Here is a 9,311-nt window from a genome sequence, read left to right on the forward strand (position 1 = left end):
GTAAGTGACGCTCTGGCAGCAGGATGGACCAGAACATGGAGCAGCCTATGGAAGATGATGGGCTGTCGCCCGGCTGGCTGTGTGTTGCCCTTTTTGTTTTTCCATCCCCAAAGGCCGCAGCCTCTTCTAGGTGGTCTCCCTGGGCCAAGGGAGGGCTGCGGCCATGGCGGTAGGTCGGGAGGAGGGCCTTGCCCAGTATACTCTGGCTTCTCTTCAGAACGTAAAAATCTTTCGCCTTTTACTAAAGATTTCCGTGGAGAGGAGCAAAACTGAGTTTTGTGGCAATTTTTGCATGCTCCAGCTTGCTGGGGCTTCCTTCATTTGGTTGAACAACAGAATGAGTGGGGGGTGGGCTTTCAGTGGGAGACTGAATCCTGTGGTTGGTTGGGAGGTGGCCCTCACTTGAATATTGTGGCCATGGACGGCCCCCTTCTGGGGAGCTGGAAGTGTAAGTGACGCTCTGGCAGCAGGATGGACCAGAACATGGAGCAGCCTATGGAAGATGATGGGCTGTCGCCCGGCTGGCTGTGTGTTGCCCTTTTTGTTTTTCCATCCCCAAAGGCCGCAGCCTCTTCTAGGTGGTCTCCCTGGGCCAAGGGAGGGCTGCGGCCATGGCGGTAGGTCGGGAGGAGGCCCTTGCCCAGTATACTCTGGCTTCTCTTCAGAACGTAAAAATCTTTCGCCTTTTACTAAAGATTTCCGTGGAGAGGAGCAAAACTGAGTTTTGTGGCAATTTTTGCATGCTCCAGCTTGCTGGGGCTTCCTTCATTTGGTTGAACAACAGAATGAGTGGGGGGTGGGCTTTCAGTGGGAGACTGAATCCTGTGGTTGGTTGGGAGGTGGCCCTCATTTGAATATTGTGGCCATGGACGGCCCCCTTCTGGGGAGCTGGAAGTGTAAGTGACGCTCTGGCAGCAGGATGGACCAGAACATGGAGCAGCCTATGGAAGATGATGGGCTGTCGCCCGGCTGGCTGTGTGTTGCCCTTTTTGTTTTTCCACCCCCAAAGGCCGCAGCCTCTTCTAGGTGGTCTCCCTGGGCCAAGGGAGGGCTGCGGCCATGGCGGTAGGTCGGGAGGAGGCCCTTGCCCATTATACTCTGGCTTCTCTTCAGAACGTAAAAATCTTTCGCCTTTTACTAAAGATTTCCGTGGAGAGGAGCAAAACTGAGTTTTGTGGCAATTTTTGCATGCTCCAGCTTGCTGGGGCTTCCTTCATTTGGTTGAACAACAGAATGAGTGGGGGGTGGGCTTTCAGTGGGAGACTGAATCCTGTGGTTGGTTGGGAGGTGGCCCTCATTTGAATATTGTGGCCATGGACGGCCCCCTTCTGGGGAGCTGTAAGTGTAAGTGACGCTCTGGCAGCAGGATGGACCAGAACATGGAGCAGCCTATGGAAGATGATGGGCTGTCGCCCGGCTGGCTGTGTGTTGCCCTTTTTGTTTTTCCATCCCCAAAGGCCGCAGCCTCTTCTAGGTGGTCTCCCTGGGCCAAGGGAGGGCTGCGGCCATGGCGGTAGGTCGGGAGGAGGCCCTTGCCCAGTATACTCTGGCTTTTCTTCAGAACGTAAAAATTTTTCGCCTTTTACTAAAGATTTCCGTGGAGAGGAGCAAAACTGAGTTTTGTGGCAATTTTTGCATGCTCCAGCTTGCTGGGGCTTCCTTCATTTGGTTGAACAACAGAATGAGTGGGGGGTGGGCTTTCAGTGGGAGACTGAATCCTGTGGTTGGTTGGGAGGTGGCCCTCATTTTAATATTGTGGCCATGGACGGCCACCTTCTGGGGAGCTGGAAGTGTAAGTGACGCTCTGGCAGCAGGATGGACCAGAACATGGAGCAGCCTATGGAAGATGATGGGCTGTCGCCCGGCTGGCTGTGTGTTGCCCTTTTTGTTTTTCCACCCCCAAAGGCCGCAGCCTCTTCTAGGTGGTCTCCCTGGGCCAAGGGAGGGCTGCGGCCATGGCGGTAGGTCGGGAGGAGGCCCTTGCCCATTATACTCTGGCTTCTCTTCAGAACGTAAAAATCTTTCGCCTTTTACTAAAGATTTCCGTGGAGAGGAGCAAAACTGAGTTTTGTGGCAATTTTTGCATGCTCCAGCTTGCTGGGGCTTCCTTTATTTGGTTGAACAACAGAATGAGTGGGGGGTGGGCTTTCAGTGGGAGACTGAATCCTGTGGTTGGTTGGGAGGTGGCCCTCATTTGAATATTGTGGCCATGGACGGCCCCCTTCTGGGGAGCTGGAAGTGTAAGTGACGCTCTGGCAGCAGGATGGACCAGAACATGGAGCAGCCTATGGAAGATGATGGGCTGTCGCCCGGCTGGCTGTGTGTTGCCCTTTTTGTTTTTCCATCCCCAAAGGCCGCAGCCTCTTCTAGGTGGTCTCCCTGGGCCAAGGGAGGGCTGCGGCCATGGCGGTAGGTCGGGAGGAGGCCCTTGCCCAGTATACTCTGGCTTTTCTTCAGAACTTAAAAATCTTTCGCCTTTTACTAAAGATTTCCGTGGAGAGGAGCAAAACTGAGTTTTGTGGCAATTTTTGTATGCTCCAGCTTGCTGGGGCTTCCTTCATTTGGTTGAACAACAGAATGAGTGGGGGGTGGGCTTTCAGTGGGAGACTGAATCCTGTGGTTGGTTGGGAGGTGGCCCTCATTTGAATATTGTGGCCATGGACGGCCCCCTTCTGGGGAGCTGGAAGTGTAAGTGACGCTCTGGCAGCAGGATGGACCAGAACATGGAGCAGCCTATGGAACACACAGCCCGGCTGGCTGTGTGTTGCCCTTTTTGTTTTTCCATCCCCAAAGGCCGCAGCCTCTTCTAGGTGGTCTCCCTGGGCCAAGGGAGGGCTGCGGCCATGGCGGTAGGTCGGGAGGAGGCCCTTGCCCAGTATACTCTGGCTTCTCTTCAGAATGTAAAAATCTTTCGCCTTTTACTAAAGATTTCCGTGGAGAGGAGCAAAACTGAGTTTTGTGGCAATTTTTGCATGCTCCAGCTTGCTGGGGCTTCCTTCATTTGGTTGAACAACAGAATGAGTGGGGGGTGGGCTTTCAGTGGGAGACTGAATCCTGTGGTTGGTTGGGAGGTGGCCCTCATTTGAATATTGTGGCCATGGACGGCCCCCTTCTGGGGAGCTGGAAGTGTAAGTGACGCTCTGGCAGCAGGATGGACCAGAACATGGAGCAGCCTATGGAAGATGATGGGCTGTCGCCCGGCTGGCTGTGTGTTGCCCTTTTTGTTTTTCCATCCCCAAAGGCCGCAGCCTCTTCTAGGTGGTCTCCCTGGGCCAAGGGAGGGCTGCGGCCATGGCGGTAGGTCGGGAGGAGGCCCTTGCCGAGTATACTCTGGCTTCTCTTCAGAACGTAAAAATTTTTCGCCTTTAACTAAAGATTTCCGTGGAGAGGAGCAAAACTGAGTTTTGTGGCAATTTTTGCATGCTCCAGCTTGCTGGGGCTTCCTTCATTTGGTTGAACAACAGAATGAGTGGGGGGTGGGCTTTCAGTGGGAGACTGAATCTTGTGGTTGGTTGGGAGGTGGCCCTCATTTGAATATTGTGGCCATGGACGGCCCCCTTCTGGGGAGCTGGAAGTGTAAGTGACGCTCTGGCAGCAGGATGGAGCAGCCTATGGAAGATGATGGGCTGTCGCCCGGCTGGCTGTGTGTTGCCCTTTTTGTTTTTCCATCCCCAAAGGCCGCAGCCTCTTCTAGGTGGTCTCCCTGGGCCAAGGGAGGGCTGCGGCCATGGCGGTAGGTCGGGAGGAGGCCCTTGCCCAGTATACTCTGGCTTCTCTTCAGAACGTAAAAATCTTTCGCCTTTTACTAAAGATTTCCGTGGAGAGGAGCAAAACTGAGTTTTGTGGCAATTTTTGCATGCTCCAGCTTGCTCGGGCTTCCTTCATTTGGTTGAACAACAGAATGAGTGGGGGGTGGGCTTTTAGTGGGAGACTGAATCCTGTGGTTGGTTGGGAGGTGGCCCTCATTTGAATATTGTGGCCATGGACGGCCCACTTCTGGGGAGCTGGAAGTGTAAGTGACGCTCTGGCAGCAGGATGGACCAGAACATGGAGCAGCCTATGGAAGATGATGGGCTGTCGCCCGGCTGGCTGTGTGTTGCCCTTTTTGTTTTTCCATCCCCAAAGGCCGCAGCCTCTTCTAGGTGGTCTCCCTGGGCCAAGGGAGGGCTGCGGCCATGGCGGTAGGTCGGGAGGAGGCCCTTGCCCAGTATACTCTGGCTTCTCTTCAGAACGTAAAAATCTTTCGCCTTTTACTAAAGATTTCTGTGGAGAGGAGCAAAACTGAGTTTTGTGGCAATTTTTGCATGCTCCAGCTTGCTGGGGCTTCCTTCATTTGGTTGAACAACAGAATGAGTGGGGGGTGGGCTTTCAGTGGGAGACTGAATCCTGTGGTTGGTTGGGAGGTGGCCCTCATTTGAATATTGTGGCCATGGACGGCCCCCTTCTGGGGAGCTGGAAGTGTAAGTGACGCTCTGGCAGCAGGATGGACCAGAACATGGAGCAGCCTATGGAAGATGATGGGCTGTCGCCCGGCTGGCTGTGTGTTGCCCTTTTTGTTTTTCCATCCCCAAAGGCCGCAGCCTCTTCTAGGTGGTCTCCCTGGGCCAAGGGAGGGCTGCGGCCATGGCTGTAGGTCGGGAGGAGGCCCTTGCCCAGTATACTCTGGCTTCTCTTCAGAACGTAAAAATCTTTCGCCTTTTACTAAAGATTTCTGTGGAGAGGAGCAAAACAGAGTTTTGTGGCAATTTTTGCATGCTCCATCTTGCTGGGGCTTCCTTCATTTAGTTGAACAACAGAATGAGTGGGGGGTGGGCTTTCAGTGGGAGACTGAATCCTGTGGTTGGTTGGGAGGTGGCCCTCATTTGAATATTGTGGCCATGGACGGCCCCCTTCTGGGGAGCTGGAAGTGTAAGTGACGCTCTGGCAGCAGGATGGACCAGAACATCGAGCAGCCTATGGAAGATGATGGGCTGTCGCCCGGCTGGCTGTGTGTTGCCCTTTTTGTTTTTCCATCCCCAAAGGCCGCAGCCTCTTCTAGGTGGTCTCCCTGGGCCAAGGGAGGGCTGCGGCCATGGCGGTAGGTCGGGAGGAGGCCCTTACCCAGTATACTCTGGCTTCTCTTCAGAACGTAAAAATCTTTCACCTTTTACTAAAGATTTCCGTGGAGAGGAGCAAAACTGAGTTTTGTGGCAATTTTTCATGCTCCAGCTTGCTGGGGCTTCCTTCATTTGGTTGAACAACAGAATGAGTGGGGGGTGGGCTTTCAGTGGGAGACCTAATTCTGTGGTTGGTTGTGAGGTGGCCCTCATTTGAATATTGTGGCCATGGACGGCCCCCTTCTGGGGAGCTGGAAGTGTAAGTGACGCTCTGGCAGCAGGATGGACCAGAACATGGAGCAGCCTATGGAAGATGATGGGCTGTCGCCCGGCTGGCTGTGTGTTGCCCTTTTTGTTTTTCCATCCCCAAAGGCCGCAGCCTCTTCTAGGTGGTCTCCCTGGGCCAAGGGAGGGCTGCGGCCATGGCGGTAGGTCGGGAGGAGGCCTTTGCCCAGTATACTCTGGCTTCTCTTCAGATCGTAAAAATCTTTCGCCTTTTACTAAAGATTTCCGTGGAGAGGAGCAAAACTGAGTTTTGTGGCAATTTTTGCATGCTCCAGCTTGCTGGGGCTTCCTTCATTTGGTTGAACAACAGAATGAGTGGGGGGTGGGCTTTCAGTGGGAGACTGAATCCTGTGGTTGGTTGGGAGGTGGCCCTCATTTGAATATTGTGGCCATGGACGGCCCCCTTCTGGGGAGCTGGAAGTGTAAGTGACGCTCTGGCAGCAGGATGGACCAGAACATGGAGCAGCCTATGGAAGATGATGGGCTGTCGCCCGGCTGGCTGTGTGTTGCCCTTTTTGTTTTTCCATCCCCAAAGGCCGCAGCCTCTTCTAGGTGGTCTCCCTGGGCCAAGGGAGGGCTGCGGCCATGGCGGTAGGTCGGGAGGAGGCCCTTGCCCAGTATACTCTGGATCCTCTTCAGAACGTAAAAATCTTTCGCCTTTTACTAAAGATTTCCGTGGAGAGGAGCAAAACTGAGTTTTGTGGCAATTTTTGCATGCTCCAGCTTGCTGGGGCTTCCTTCATTTGGTTGAACAACAGAATGAGTGGGGGTTGGGCTTTCAGTGGGAGACTGAATCCTGTGGTTGGTTGGGAGGTGGCTCTCATTTGAATATTGTGGCCATGGACGGCCCCCTTCTGGGGAGCTGGAAGCGTAAGTGACGCTCTGGCAGCAGGATGGACCAGAACATGGAGCAGCCTATGGAAGATGATGGGCTGTCGCCCGGCTGGCTGTGTGTTGCCCTTTTTGTTTTTCCATCCCCAAAGGCCGCAGCCTCTTCTAGGTGGTCTCCCTGGGCCAAGGGAGGGCTGCGGCCATGGCGGTAGGTCGGGAGGAGGCCCTTACCCAGTATACTCTGGCTTCTCTTCAGAACGTAAAAATCTTTCGCCTTTTACTAAAGATTTCCGTGGAGAGGAGCAAAACTGAGTTTTGTGGCAATTTTTCATGCTCCAGCTTGCTGGGGCTTCCTTCATTTGGTTGAACAACAGAATGAGTGGGGGGTGGGCTTTCAGTGGGAGACCTAATTCTGTGGTTGGTTGTGAGGTGGCCCTCATTTGAATATTGTGGCCATGGACGGCCCCCTTCTGGGGAGCTGGAAGTGTAAGTGACGCTCTGGCAGCAGGATGGACCAGAACATGGAGCAGCCTATGGAAGATGATGGGCTGTCGCCCGGCTGGCTGTGTGTTGCCCTTTTTGTTTTTCCATCCCCAAAGGCCGCAGCCTCTTCTAGGTGGTCTCCCTGGGCCAAGGGAGGGCTGCGGCCATGGCGGTAGGTCGGGAGGAGGCCCTTGCCCAGTATACTCTGGCTTCTCTTCAGATCGTAAAAATCTTTCGCCTTTTACTAAAGATTTCCGTGGAGAGGAGCAAAACTGAGTTTTGTGGCAATTTTTGCATGCTCCAGCTTGCTGGGGCTTCCTTCATTTGGTTGAACAACAGAATGAGTGGGGGGTGGGCTTTCAGTGGGAGACTGAATCCTGTGGTTGGTTGGGAGGTGGCCCTCATTTGAATATTGTGGCCATGGACGGCCCCCTTCTGGGGAGCTGGAAGTGTAAGTGACGCTCTGGCAGCAGGATGGACCAGAACATGGAGCAGCCTATGGAAGATGATGGGCTGTCGCCCGGCTGGCTGTGTGTTGCCCTTTTTGTTTTTCCATCCCCAAAGGCCGCAGCCTCTTCTAGGTGGTCTCCCTGGGCCAAGGGAGGGCTGCGGCCATGGCGGTAGGTCGGGAGGAGGCCCTTGCCCAGTATACTCTGGATCCTCTTCAGAACGTAAAAATCTTTCGCCTTTTACTAAAGATTTCCGTGGAGAGGAGCAAAACTGAGTTTTGTGGCAATTTTTGCATGCTCCAGCTTGCTGGGGCTTCCTTCATTTGGTTGAACAACAGAATGAGTGGGGGTTGGGCTTTCAGTGGGAGACTGAATCCTGTGGTTGGTTGGGAGGTGGCTCTCATTTGAATATTGTGGCCATGGACGGCCCCCTTCTGGGGAGCTGGAAGCGTAAGTGACGCTCTGGCAGCAGGATGGACCAGAACATGGAGCAGCCTATGGAAGATGATGGGCTGTCGCCCGGCTGGCTGTGTGTTGCCCTTTTTGTTTTTCCATCCCCAAAGGCCGCAGCCTCTTCTAGGTGGTCTCCCTGGGCCAAGGGAGGGCTGCGGCCATGGCGGTAGGTCGGGAGGAGGCCCTTGCCCAGTATACTCTGGCTTCTCTTCAGAACGTGAAAATCTTCGCCTTTTACTAAAGATTTCCGTGGAGAGGAGCAAAACTGAGTTTTGTGGCAATTTTTGCATGCTCCAGCTTGCTGGGGCTTCCTTCATTTGGTTGAACAACAGAATGAGTGGGGGGTGGGCTTTCAGTGGGAGACTGAATCCTGTGGTTGGTTGGGAGGTGGCCCTCATTTGAATATTGTGGCCATGGACGGCCCCCTTCTGGGGAGCTGGAAGTGTAAGTGACGCTCTGGCAGCAGGATGGACCAGAACATGGAGCAGCCTATGGAAGATGATGGGCTGTTGACCGGCTGGCTGTGTGTTGCCCTTTTTGTTTTTCCATCCCCAAAGGCCGCAGCCTCTTCTAGGTGGTCTCCCTGGGCCAAGGGAGGGCTGCGGCCATGGCGGTAGGTCGGGAGGAGGCCTTTGCCCAGTATACTCTGGCTTCTCTTCAGAACGTAAAAATTTTTCGCCTTTTACTAAAGATTTCCGTGGAGAGGAGCAAAACTGAGTTTTGTGGCAATTTTTGCATACTCCAGCTTGCTGGGGCTTCCTTCATTTGGTTGAACAACAGAATGAGTGGGGGGTGGGCTTTTAGTGGGAGACTGAATCCTGTGGTTGGTTGGGAGGTGGCCCTCATTTGAATATTGTGGCCATGGACGGCCCCCTTCTGGGGAGCTGGAAGTGTAAGTGACGCTCTGGCAGCAGGATGGACCAGAACATGGAGCAGCCTATGGAAGATGATGGGCTGTCGCCCGGCTGGCTGTGTGTTGCCCTTTTTGTTTTTCCATCCCCAAAGGCCGCAGCCTCTTCTAGGTGGTCTCCCTGGGCCAAGGGAGGGCTGCGGCCATGGCGGTAGGTCGGGAGGAGGCCCTTGCCCAGTATACTCTGGCTTCTCTTCAGAACGTAAAAATCTTTCGCCTTTTACTAAATATTTCCGTGGAGAGGAGCAAAACTGAGTTTTGTCGCAATTTTTGCATGCTCCAGCTTGCTGGGGCTTCCTTCATTTGGTTGAACAACAGAATGAGTAGGGGGTGGGCTTTCAGTGGGAGACTGAATTCTGTGGTTGGTTGTGTTGTGGCCCTCATTTGAATATTGTGGCCATGGACGGCCCCCTTCTGGGGAGCTGGAAGTGTAAGTGACGCTCTGGCAGCAGGATGGACCAGAACATGGAGCAGCCTATGGAAGATGATGGGCTGTCGCCCGGCTGGCTGTGTGTTGCCCTTTTTGTTTTTCCATCCCCAAAGGCCGCAGCCTCTTCTAGGTGGTCTCCCTGGGCCAAGGGAGGGCTGCGGCCATGGCGGTAGGTCGGGAGGAGGCCCTTGCCCAGTATACTCTGGCTTCTCTTCAGAACATAAAAATCTTTCGCCTTTTACTAAAGATTTCCGTGGAGAGGAGCAAAACTGAGTTTTGTGGCAATTTTTGCATACTCCAGCTTGCTGGGGCTTCCTTCATTTGGTTGAACAGCAGAATGAGTGGGGGGTGGGCTTTCAGTGGGAGACTGAATC

General features: G+C 54.0%; 21 non-coding genes across 21 annotated transcripts; all 21 read left to right on the plus strand.

The window, feature by feature from the left end:
* The first annotated feature begins 197 nt into the window (after positions 1 to 197).
* LOC141260681 (U5 spliceosomal RNA) lies at positions 198 to 313 on the plus strand. Its single transcript, XR_012319405.1, has one exon. It is a non-coding gene; the product is annotated as a U5 spliceosomal RNA (small nuclear RNA).
* A 332-nt stretch (positions 314 to 645) lies between these two features.
* LOC141260682 (U5 spliceosomal RNA) lies at positions 646 to 761 on the plus strand. The gene has a single exon (XR_012319406.1). It is a non-coding gene; the product is annotated as a U5 spliceosomal RNA (small nuclear RNA).
* A 332-nt stretch (positions 762 to 1,093) lies between these two features.
* Positions 1,094 to 1,209, plus strand: LOC141260683 (U5 spliceosomal RNA). The gene has a single exon (XR_012319407.1). It is a non-coding gene; the product is annotated as a U5 spliceosomal RNA (small nuclear RNA).
* A 332-nt stretch (positions 1,210 to 1,541) lies between these two features.
* On the plus strand, positions 1,542 to 1,657 carry LOC141260139 (U5 spliceosomal RNA). Its single transcript, XR_012318898.1, has one exon. It is a non-coding gene; the product is annotated as a U5 spliceosomal RNA (small nuclear RNA).
* A 332-nt stretch (positions 1,658 to 1,989) lies between these two features.
* LOC141260684 (U5 spliceosomal RNA) lies at positions 1,990 to 2,105 on the plus strand. The gene has a single exon (XR_012319408.1). It is a non-coding gene; the product is annotated as a U5 spliceosomal RNA (small nuclear RNA).
* Positions 2,106 to 2,437: 332 nt separating this feature from the next.
* On the plus strand, positions 2,438 to 2,553 carry LOC141260221 (U5 spliceosomal RNA). Its single transcript, XR_012318980.1, has one exon. It is a non-coding gene; the product is annotated as a U5 spliceosomal RNA (small nuclear RNA).
* Positions 2,554 to 2,877: 324 nt separating this feature from the next.
* LOC141259800 (U5 spliceosomal RNA) lies at positions 2,878 to 2,993 on the plus strand. Its single transcript, XR_012318568.1, has one exon. It is a non-coding gene; the product is annotated as a U5 spliceosomal RNA (small nuclear RNA).
* Positions 2,994 to 3,325: 332 nt separating this feature from the next.
* On the plus strand, positions 3,326 to 3,441 carry LOC141260336 (U5 spliceosomal RNA). The gene has a single exon (XR_012319093.1). It is a non-coding gene; the product is annotated as a U5 spliceosomal RNA (small nuclear RNA).
* Positions 3,442 to 3,761: 320 nt separating this feature from the next.
* On the plus strand, positions 3,762 to 3,877 carry LOC141259978 (U5 spliceosomal RNA). Its single transcript, XR_012318742.1, has one exon. It is a non-coding gene; the product is annotated as a U5 spliceosomal RNA (small nuclear RNA).
* A 332-nt stretch (positions 3,878 to 4,209) lies between these two features.
* Positions 4,210 to 4,325, plus strand: LOC141260023 (U5 spliceosomal RNA). The gene has a single exon (XR_012318785.1). It is a non-coding gene; the product is annotated as a U5 spliceosomal RNA (small nuclear RNA).
* Positions 4,326 to 4,657: 332 nt separating this feature from the next.
* On the plus strand, positions 4,658 to 4,773 carry LOC141259721 (U5 spliceosomal RNA). Its single transcript, XR_012318491.1, has one exon. It is a non-coding gene; the product is annotated as a U5 spliceosomal RNA (small nuclear RNA).
* A 332-nt stretch (positions 4,774 to 5,105) lies between these two features.
* On the plus strand, positions 5,106 to 5,219 carry LOC141260491 (U5 spliceosomal RNA). Its single transcript, XR_012319241.1, has one exon. It is a non-coding gene; the product is annotated as a U5 spliceosomal RNA (small nuclear RNA).
* Positions 5,220 to 5,552: 333 nt separating this feature from the next.
* Positions 5,553 to 5,668, plus strand: LOC141259961 (U5 spliceosomal RNA). Its single transcript, XR_012318726.1, has one exon. It is a non-coding gene; the product is annotated as a U5 spliceosomal RNA (small nuclear RNA).
* A 332-nt stretch (positions 5,669 to 6,000) lies between these two features.
* Positions 6,001 to 6,116, plus strand: LOC141259914 (U5 spliceosomal RNA). Its single transcript, XR_012318681.1, has one exon. It is a non-coding gene; the product is annotated as a U5 spliceosomal RNA (small nuclear RNA).
* A 332-nt stretch (positions 6,117 to 6,448) lies between these two features.
* Positions 6,449 to 6,562, plus strand: LOC141260266 (U5 spliceosomal RNA). Its single transcript, XR_012319024.1, has one exon. It is a non-coding gene; the product is annotated as a U5 spliceosomal RNA (small nuclear RNA).
* Positions 6,563 to 6,895: 333 nt separating this feature from the next.
* On the plus strand, positions 6,896 to 7,011 carry LOC141259974 (U5 spliceosomal RNA). Its single transcript, XR_012318738.1, has one exon. It is a non-coding gene; the product is annotated as a U5 spliceosomal RNA (small nuclear RNA).
* A 332-nt stretch (positions 7,012 to 7,343) lies between these two features.
* Positions 7,344 to 7,459, plus strand: LOC141259916 (U5 spliceosomal RNA). The gene has a single exon (XR_012318683.1). It is a non-coding gene; the product is annotated as a U5 spliceosomal RNA (small nuclear RNA).
* A 332-nt stretch (positions 7,460 to 7,791) lies between these two features.
* Positions 7,792 to 7,906, plus strand: LOC141260556 (U5 spliceosomal RNA). The gene has a single exon (XR_012319302.1). It is a non-coding gene; the product is annotated as a U5 spliceosomal RNA (small nuclear RNA).
* A 332-nt stretch (positions 7,907 to 8,238) lies between these two features.
* On the plus strand, positions 8,239 to 8,354 carry LOC141260154 (U5 spliceosomal RNA). The gene has a single exon (XR_012318913.1). It is a non-coding gene; the product is annotated as a U5 spliceosomal RNA (small nuclear RNA).
* A 332-nt stretch (positions 8,355 to 8,686) lies between these two features.
* LOC141260002 (U5 spliceosomal RNA) lies at positions 8,687 to 8,802 on the plus strand. Its single transcript, XR_012318765.1, has one exon. It is a non-coding gene; the product is annotated as a U5 spliceosomal RNA (small nuclear RNA).
* Positions 8,803 to 9,134: 332 nt separating this feature from the next.
* On the plus strand, positions 9,135 to 9,250 carry LOC141260252 (U5 spliceosomal RNA). Its single transcript, XR_012319010.1, has one exon. It is a non-coding gene; the product is annotated as a U5 spliceosomal RNA (small nuclear RNA).
* The last annotated feature ends 61 nt before the right edge of the window (positions 9,251 to 9,311 follow it).

The sequence above is a fragment of the Phyllobates terribilis genome, unplaced genomic scaffold (genome assembly GCF_046119375.1).
Source record: "Phyllobates terribilis strain yellow unplaced genomic scaffold, ASM4611937v1 Scaffold_3__8_contigs__length_932513732, whole genome shotgun sequence".
Taxonomy (NCBI): Eukaryota; Metazoa; Chordata; class Amphibia; order Anura; family Dendrobatidae; genus Phyllobates; species Phyllobates terribilis.